This window comes from Microtus oregoni, unplaced genomic scaffold (genome assembly GCF_018167655.1).
Source record: "Microtus oregoni isolate MIOR12 unplaced genomic scaffold, Mior012 000072F_ref0000427, whole genome shotgun sequence".
Lineage (NCBI taxonomy): Eukaryota > Metazoa > Chordata > Mammalia > Rodentia > Cricetidae > Microtus > Microtus oregoni.
In genome coordinates this window covers 7,403,050-7,413,428 of record NW_024543979.1, presented here as the reverse complement: position 1 = coordinate 7,413,428, position 10,379 = coordinate 7,403,050, and positions in this window count along the sequence as shown.

The window sequence follows — 10,379 nt, the reverse complement described above, 5'->3', positions numbered from 1 at the left end:
CTTTCCTTCCTGGTTAACCATGGCTTCTATACCTTCTCCTTCCTGGTTAGGCAAGGCTTCTCTACCTTCTCTTTCCTGGTTATCATGGTTTCTATACCTTGCTCTTTCCTGGTTAGCCATAGCTTCTCTACCTTCTCTTTCCTGGTTATATAGTTTCTATAGCTTTCTCCTTCCTGGTTATCATGGCTTCTATACCTTTCTCCTCCTGATTAGCCATGGCTTTGGGCACTAAGACTCAGACTCTTTGTAAATCCTGGCCATATCTGCTTCTCCATAGCTTATATTAGTAGCTGCCCTTGTTCATGAGCTACTATTCCACGGGATCTTTCAGTTCTTAATCTCACTGAATCTCTCCTGTCGAAGAGCTAAGACCTGTGTCTCGACAGGGCCTCATTTTCTACTTCCAGCTCTTGAGACAGGGTTTCGCGTAGCCCAGGTTGGCCTTAGACTCTTTATATAACTGAAGATGACCTTAAATTTCTACTCCTCGTCATGCCTCCTCCTCTTAAGTGCTGATTATAACACCACACTCAATTTGTATGTGCTGGGGATCAAACCAGGGTCTAGCCAAGCATTGGGTCACATTCCCAAAGCTTTGAAACTCTTCTTGTTGTTGTTTTTTGATTTTTCTCAACAAGGTCTCATTATGTAGCTCTAGTGTCCTGAAACTCACTATACAGACCAGGCTGGCCCCATAATCACAGAGATCTGCCTGCCTCTGCTTCCGGACCCAGCTTGCAATTCTTAACATTAATTCCTACTCAATCTCCAGGTCTAGGCTAATGTTCTCCTCAGGGATGATGTACCACTCAAGCCTCTCAGAGCATCATGTGTTTCCATTTCATGGTAGTTTTCTTAAGTTCACATTTTAAAAATAAAAATAATGTCCTTATTTATGTGTGTGTGCGCATGTAGCTGTCAGAGGACAACTGGCAGGAGTCTGTTTCCCAGGATAAGGTCTTAGGCGATCAGGCTTGGCAGCCGGTACCTTTACCTAGCAATCTTATCGACCCTAAAGTTCATTTTTATGTATGATCATTTGGCAGCCTCTGTCTATTAGGCTCTGAGCTGTGTGATGAAGGCAGATCTCTGTTCCCAGACGTCACAGCTGGCTGCAGGTTCCTGGTCTGTAATATTGACATGCCAGGGACAGGTGGAGGCGTTGGTACTGGACTGAGGGGTGCCAAAGATTAAACAGAAGCGATGACTTTCAAAGGAGAGCCAAGATTCGGGGTTAGGTTCAGATGTGGGGAAAGCATTCTCCGCAGGAGGAACAACAGATACATGGGAAACGTAAGAGATGAACATGGAGCCGCACAGCGCACCTTGCAGAGCCGACGGCCAGGAGAGCGATGGCCGCAGTTCCGTACAGAGTTTGGAATTTATGTTAAGGGCAATGGTGGAAGAGCCCTTGGGATTTTTGCTTGTTTCCTTTGTTTTTAATGTGGTATTGGAAATCCCTTGGAGGGCTTCACTTATCCTAGACAAACCCTCCACCGTTAATATACTCCTGGCACTCTTTGAAGAGTTTTTACAAAGGCACGCTCAGACCGGCATTTCCTGCCTGCTGGCAGGGGAGGTTTAAAGGCAGGCACCACAGTGGTCTAAGTAGAGCCTGGTGGGGGCAGCAAGGGTAGAGAAAGGAAGGGACTCTGGTTATCCATAACCAAAGAGGTACAAGGAACAGTCCCGGCCGGACAGATCAGCACTTGGGTGGACAGTGGTGACTTCACTGAAACTGTGGGCACCACAAGGAGCTTTCAAGGGACTATAAAATGTGGCGTTTAAAAATCCTAATCTTAGCCGGGCGATGGTGGCGCACACCTTTAATCCCAGCACTCGGGAGGCAGAGGCAGGCGGATCTCTGTGAGTTCGAGACCAGCCTGGTCTACAGAGCTAGTTCCAGGACAGGCTCCAAAGCCACAGAGAAACCCTGTCTCGAAAAGCCAAAAAAAAAATTAAAAAAATTAAAAAAAATAAAAATAAAAATCCTAATCTTGAGGCATTCGTTAAGAGATTTAGAAGAAGTTTGCCCATAAACAACTGAAAATACGAATCAGCTGAAGGCAGAGATAATTCCTACAGGAGATCTGCCAAGTGGATAAAAATTTTGACACCATATAAATGGCCCTTGCCACCCCCAGGAAATGACAGGCACTGGATGGGAGCCTGAAGGAGGACAATGAGGGAAAAAGCCCCTCAGGTGGTCCCGGGATCCCACATATACCAATAGATAGGACCCTATGCGGGACACTGAGCAGGACATGATAGTGCTGCCCACTAGCTTTCAGGAGGCACGCCATGCAGTCAGGACACTGCGTCCTCTTATGGTGCACCTCAGGTCCCCAAAACGGGACTTAGAGATGGTTGTGAGCTTCCGTCTTCCATGTGGGTGCTGGGAACTGACATACATGTACACACACTGAATACACATGGAGGTCAGAGGACAACTTTCAGGTGCTCTCCTCTCTGCTGCACAGGTCCTGGAATTGAACTGCAGCACCAGGCTTGTGGCGAGGGTTTTACACCAGGCTTGGTGGTGAGGGTTTTACACCAGGCTTGTGACGAGGGCTTTACACCAGGCTTGTGACGAGGGCTTTACACCAGGCTTGTGACGAGGGCTTTACCTGCCTGGCCATCTCACTGCTCTCCACACTTTGTTTTTGTTTTGTTTTGTTTGTTTGTTTGTTTGTTTTAGTTTTTCGTGACAGGGTTTCTCTGTGTTTCTCTGGCTGTCCTGGAACTTGCTTTGTAGACCAAGTTGGCCTCAGACTCACAGAGATCCGCCTGCCTCTGCCTCCCTGAGTGCTGGGATTGAAGGTGTGCACCGCCACCGCCTGGCTTGGTTGCTTTATTTTTTGAGGCAAAATCTCCTCACTGAACCCAGGACTGAGGTTTCGGCTGGGCTGGCCCATGAGCCCTGGAGACCGCCTGTCTCCACTTTCCAGCCTTGGAGCTGCTGATGTGTGCTGTTGCTACCACAGGCTTTCCCGTGAGTGCTGAGGTTGGAGCTCGGGTCCTCGGGCTCAGGAGCAAATACTTAATCCACTGAGCCATCTCCTCAGTCCCTGATAGAAGTAGGCTTCCTCCTCCTCTTCCTCCCCTTCTCTTCCTCCTCCTCTCCCTCCTCCTCTCCCTCTTCTTCCTTATTTCTACTTTGTGTTAGTGAATGTTCTGCCCACATGTATATCCATAGACCAGGTGTGTACATTTCCCGAGGAGGCCGGAAGAGGGCGCTGGATCTTCAGGAACTGGCATTAAAGTTGGTTGTTAGCCACCAAATGGGTGCTGGGAATTGAACTCTTGCCCTCTGAAGAGCTGCTGAGCCTTCTTTCGAGCCTGACACAAATCTTTAAAACAAAACCAAACACCAAGGGGCATAGTTACTCCCAAGGACGATGAAACTGAAGCTAATAGAACAGAGCCACTCTTCCTAAGAAAGACACACGGTAAACTGCGGGGAGTGATTGGCAGACAGGCCCGCTGATCTCGAAACCCAGGCTTTTAACCACCACCTCTCCCCGAAGAAGTCACCGCTCACACTTTTCCAGACATCTGTGGAGACTTTTTTTTTTTTTTTTTTTTAAACTGGCTGCTTTCCCAACTTATCTCAAATTATAGCTCTCGTGGCTGCTGCCTGCTCTCATTCCAAGAATGCTTTGTTCTGGCGGGGCCCCTCCCGCGCTGCCTGCCCAGCTTCCCGCTCAGCCCCTCGCCTCAGCCTGCCTGCCCCAGCGGATTCTGGCTCCTTAATTGGAAGTCCCATAGAGGATTACCAACACCTAGTGTGGTGTCCCGTCAGCGATCTGAACTGTGGGGTCCATCGGGGATCGTGTGGGTCTGCTTTAGAGCTAGGTGCTGAATTAGTAGCCAGATCCATACCAAAAGCTGGGAGCAGAGAAACTCCGTAGGCCAGTCTTTCAAGACCATCAATCAACCCAGCCTCGGTGAAGAGAGGGAGCCAAGGTGCCGCGGGAGGGGGGAGGCACTCTTCACGGGACATCACAGATAAATCACAAAACAAACTCTTGAGGAACGGAGTCGTTTCTGTAAGTATGTATTCCATTATCTAAACAGAAAAACCACTGAGCACGCTTTGAATGCGGAAAGATCTCCTATCTCCGCAGTTGCGGTCTCAAGCTGGGTGTAGCAAAAGCCTGCAGGCCTAGCTGCAGAGGAGTCAGTGGAAAAGGGTCTTGCAAGGTGAGGCTCTCCCCTCCTGCTCCCTCACTCCTTCCCCCTCACCCCATTCCTCCCCTCCCCTTTTCCTTCCCCCCCCCCCCCCTTCCTCCTGGGCCAGGGATGAACCAAGGGCCTCAGGCGTGGTATGCGAGCTCTCTGACACTGAGCTACAGCCAAGTCCTAGATCTCATCTCTAAGAAAAATAAGCGAACGTTCCAAATAGCCGGAGGAGAGCGTGAATCCCAGAGGGCCTTTCTTCACTTTCAAAGGGCCGATTTGCGCACAGGACCCTGCTTATTTTCTCTCCCGATTTCAGCTATTTCTCCTGGCACGTCTACCTGCCAGCCAGGCAGTGCTGCCTGGGTTAGATTTCACACTCAAACTTGGTCCTGGAGGGTGAGGAGCCTGGATGCTCTGGCCAGGTGGCTTTTCATGACCAAATGGAGAATCTGTGAATCGGCCTGCCTCAAGCAGCTATCTATCTGATCCACGGCTACTTTCACTACTAAACAACAATCAGTATTACCCACAGAAAGATTTTATCTCGGCTGTTCTCAACCTGTGGGTCACCGTTGGGGTGGGGTGTTGAACGACCCTTTCACAGGGGTCACCTAAAACCATTGGAAAACACAGATATTTACTTTATGACTCTTTTAACAGTAACAAAATTACAGTTATGAAGTAGTGACGGAAATAGTTTTATGGTTGGGGTCGGCCCGACAGGAGGAACTGCACTGGGGGGTTGCAATGTCGGAAGGCTGAGAGCCACTGTTCTGTCTCCAGACCCTGAGACCGTCCTTAACTCTCTTGCTGTGTGCCCCCTCCCAGGAAAATCTGTCCCCGCGAGAGGACTGCTGCAGAAGCTGTCACAGACTGCTTCGCTTTTGAGCAATTCAAAAACTGTGTTGCTTTTCTTGGTTCCGTGCAACATTCTTCTCCTATTAGTCAGATCGGCTCTTGCTTCTCACTTCCAAAGCCTCCTGCCAAACTCATCGATTTCTGGTCCCAACCCTTGGGGATACGCCTTATTCTCCTCCTTACAAAAAGAATTATCCTTTATGTGTTTGTGCATAGTTTAATTTTTTTGACTAACAACTGAAGAAGAAAGAATATTGTTTCTAGAATTTTCTCTCAGAATGGGGTGGGGTTGGAGGAGACTAAGCAATGACTATCTCCCTTCTGTAAGATCCTAACCAATGCTCGATTCACCAAAGTTCCGCATTAGGGAATCAGTGAGTTTACCGGGCTTACAGCGCATGGGTGAGGAGTTATGACAAGAAGATGGGGATGTCCAAGAAGCTGTGCTGGGAAGTCTTCACCCAGCACGGACCATGGCTTCCCCACAGGCAGCACTCTAGGCTGCCTCAGACCCGTGCCACACTGCAATTGGGCGGAATTAATTACAGCCGGCTGGATACGGCGGGCTGGGGTCCCAGGACCTTTCCTGGCTCTGCTGCTGTGGGGGCTCAGTCAACAAGCCCAGCTGTGGGATCTTTGCACGCAAGCACAGCTGAACTCATGTAGACGCAGGTAGCCCTGCTGGAGGACAGGAGTGTCCAACAGATATGAACATCCTTTTTTTTTTCTGATTGCTTCTAATTCACTTCTGGTTACCTTGGTAGGCAGTAACCGGACAGCCAACTAGCTGGCCACGAGACACTAGATTCCTACCCAGAATTACCATCTCACGTGGGATTTCCTACCAGGTTCCAAATGCTCTTGTATTTGTTCTGTCTCTATCACTGAGGTAGAACCCAGAAACTCTAGTAGGTTGAGTACATAAAACAGCTCTTCAGCTCCTCACATCCCTCTTTTGAGAGGACAAATGGGTAATTTAACCTGTCACTCCCATTTGATGCATAATAATGAGGTATGTGATATGCAGGAACTTTCTAACAATCTGTTATCCAAACTGTGGGTGAGATAAAAATTTAACACTTAAAAAATTATTTGCATCTATGTTTGTCTGAGTGAGAGCAGTGCCTACAGAAGCCAGAAGATGGGGTTGGACCCTTGGTGCTGGAGTTGCAGGTGGCTATGAGTCACCTGACCTGGGTGCTGGGAATTGAACTCTGGTCCTCTGCAAGAGCAGAGTGAGCTTCTAACCACTGAGCCATCTCTCCAGCCCCAACATTCATTTTTAACAAAGGTTAGGGATGTACTTGGTTGGGAGAATGCTTGTCTGGTGTGCACAGAGCCCTGGATTCCATTCAGTACAGGCGTGCTGGGCTTGGGAGTCAAGGCCAGCCTGAGTAACAGGACAGTCTGTCTGAAAATAAACTGTTTTTCTAAAACAAAACCAAAAAACAAAAGCAAAACAAAACAAAACCCTTAGGCTTCACTTTAATTCTGAGAGCCACTTCTAAGTGTTTACAATCTCACGTTTGCACACCTTCCATATTGACCCTTTCATCACCTTGCCCACCCTCTCCCTCCCAAAGCACTCAAACACACCCTTGTCTACTTCTTTCAGTCTGTGGCCGTCCACCCACACCCTCCCCACCAAGAGTAATCAGGCCCGTCTCTATAATTGTGGGTTTCGGAACTATCTGCTAGAGCCTGGTGGGCTCCATCAAAGGGTACCCAGCTAAAGATATGGATTCTCCCTCTCCTAGAACCTCTCCTTTGCTGATAGTTCAGCTGTTAAGGGTGGGACTCCGAGTCCCCCTCCCCCTTCCTTGATTGTCTTGTGTGGGGGCAGGGCAGATAGCTACAGCTGATGGGAGTTAATGATTTCGACACTTGCTTGGAATCTAGACAATAATATTCCAAACCCTTCGGCCTGTCTTCCGGCCCTCACACACTTCCCACCCCCTCTTCCACCGTGTGCCCAAGTGTGTGAGGAGCTGGTGTGAGTGACTTGTTTGGGGTCCACATCCATTGCTTATCTTCTGTGTCTTACGCAGCCCTGAGTCTCTGAGTTTGCCGCTGTGTCTGTTAGAAGAGGCTTCTCTGATTGAGACTGGAACTGCTTTTGTCTGTTTGTGTAAGCTTAGTATTTAGAAGACAGTTTGCTGCTAGGCAGACTTACTTCAAATACTTCCTTAATCTCACAATGAAATAACTTTGTACATTTTGAAACTGAATTTTTGGAGCTCATTTTTTTTTAAACTTTCTTTTTATTTATTGTGTCTTTCGCATCATGCATCTCGATTCCATTCATTTCCTGTCCCTGCTTAACCACTCTCTGGCCTTGCAGAAATCCCCACCCCCAGATAAAATGTGAGAGAAGAAAGAAAACAGAAAAGACAGATGTGGGAATCTCGGTCTGGAAGCTGCAGTGTGACACAGAGAGTCACACAGTAAATCCTTTTGTCCATCTATCTCTCCTTGCCCAAGTCGTTGGTCTGGTTTGCAGCCTCTGGCTTCTGCTAAACTACCAGTGCTGGGCCCACTGGGACTCCTCCTGGTTATCCTGCCGTTGCCCTGTGTCATGGAGATCTTGCAGCTTTGACTCTGCAGGACCAGCCCTTCCTGTGCCCCAGCAGATCACACACAGATGGGGTGGATATTGGTGTTAGCCAACCCATAACCCTGGTTCTAGACCTGGGGAGTTGAAGCCTTGGTCAACCCACCAGCTTTCCCTTGTCTTCAGCTCCAGGGTGAACTCTGGCTTGGCTTTGGTGAGGGCGGGGCCAGCTCTCCTGCTTTCACGTCCTCAGGGCAGATCTCCCACACCTGCAGCTTCAGAACCAGGTGGGGGTCACTCTCCCAAGTGCTGCAGCCAATGGGGGACCCCCCTCTCATTCTGCCACATGGCAGCTCTTCCATGCTCACAGTATTGGGACTGACCTGCCCACACTGCCGCCCAGAGGGCTGCCTCTGTTGGACTGCTCAGGCATGGAGCAGAACCTGTTCTCCCAAGTGCTGCAGGTGGTGGAGGACTAGGACAACTCTCCTGACCTTTCGACCTCAGGGACAGCTCTCCCTCCTGCCTCAGGCATTGTTGGGTGGGGGCAGGGAGGGAGGCTCACTTCTCTGCCCAGGCTACCACGTCACAGATGAACAACGGGGGCAGCTCTCCCCTGCTCACAACTTCAGAGCTGGCGCACCGCAGCTCTGCCAACAGGACTGAGCCCATATTTTAAGTATGGTGGGATTTAATGTCACACAACGTAAGTAAGTAAAGTGTAACAGAAGCACGGAGTGCTGCATGAGTGTGAGGCGGAGGGAAGGCCCCTCGGGGGGAGGGATACTTAGTTGGAATGGTGGACCTAAGACCTCTATAGAATAGTCAATTATCGATAGACTAATGTATGAAAATAAATGCTCAGCCTCGGGAGCTCAGCACTGCCTGTGGGCAAGTTTACTTCAGGTCCTGAGTTGCAGCTGCGCAGGTTCCTGGCATGTGATGGTAGGAGAGCCAGCAGAAGGCTCACAGAGGCCACTGTACAGAGCCTGCTGAATGGGGGCTGAGCATGGGGGCTGGGTGATTAACAAGACCTGTTTCTGCTGTGACTCAAGAGACTCAAAGGGGTATTAAGTGCCTGAAGTTAAAAAATGGAGAGTAAGGAATCCAGGCATGGCAGTGCACACTTTTAATCCCAGCACACGGACGGGAATCAGAGGTAGGTGGGTCTCTGAGTTCAAAGCCAGCCTGATCTACAGAATGAGTTCCAGGACAGCCAGAGCTACACAGAGCAACCCTGTCCCCAAAAAACAAACAAACAAACAAACAAACAATAACAACAAAGCAATAGAAGCTGAACTTGTGAGCGCACACCTGGGCATGGGAGCACACACTTGGTCATGGGAGCACACACTTGGTCATGGGAGCACACACCTGGGCATGGGAGCACACACCTGGGCTTGTGAGCACACACCTGGGCTTGTGAGCACACACCTGGGCTTGTGAGCACACACCTGGGCATGGGAGCGCACACTTGGGCATGGGATCACACACCTGGGCATGGGAGCACACACTTGGACATGGGAGCACACACCTGGGCATGGGAGCACACACCTGGACATGGGAGCACACACTTGGTCATAGGAGCACACACCTGGGCATGGGAGCACACACCTGGGCTTGTGAGCACACACCTGGGCTTGTGAGCACACATCTGGGCATGGGAGCACACACCTGGGCTTGTGAGCGCACACCTGGGCATGGGAGCACACACTTGGGCATGGGATCACACACCTGGGCATGGGAGCACACACTTGGTCATAGGAACACACACCTGGGCATGGGAGCACACACCTGGGCTTGTGAGCACACATCTGGGCATGGGAGCACACACCTGGGCTTGTGAGCACACACCTGGGCTTGTGAGCACACACCTGGGCTTGTGAGCGCACACCTGGGCATGGGAGCGCACACTTGGGCATGGGAGCACACACCTGGGCATGGGAGCACACACTTGGTCATGGGAGCACACACCTGGGCATGGGAGCACACACCTGGGCTTGTGAGCACACACCTGGGCTTGTGAGCACACATCTGGGCATGGGAGCACACACCTGGGCTTGTGAGTACACACCTGGGCATGGGAGCACACACCTGGGCATGGGAGCACACACCTGGGCATTGGAGCACACACCCGGGCATGGGAGTACACACCTGGGCATTGCAGTACACACCTGGGCATGTGAGCACACACCTGGGCATGGGAGCACACACCTGGACATGGGAGCACACACCTTTAATCCCAGGACTCAGGAGGTAGAGGTGGAGGAATCACTGTGATTTTCAGGCCAGCCAGGGTTACATTGTGAGACTCTATCTTAAAACAAAACACAAAACAAAAGAACAACAATGAAACAGGCGTGGTAGACCATGTTCTTGGGAGAGGAAGACGGGATGACCCAGCAATCCCAACACTGACTATGCAGTCCCCACTAAAACACCAATCCCTCACAAGAACTAGAAAAAGGTCCTAACATTTATATAGAAACAGAAAATTCCAGTGTCTATTGGTTATATAGCCAAGGAAACGGTGTCAGGTTCCTATCGAGACACAACACCCATCTTTAGAATGGAAAGGACTGGCTGCAGAGAGGGTCCTAGTTACTGCCTAGCCCACTGCCCTTTTACAGTGCAATTCAGCAAACTCTTTGTAAACAAAGCAACAAAGATTCACAAAGAAGAGAAAGGAAGATTTATTTTGGCTGATGGCTTCCAAGTTTTCAGTCCACATGGTTTGGCTCAGCTGTGTCAGCACGTCACAGAAGAGTAGTGGAAGTAGAGCCTGTCC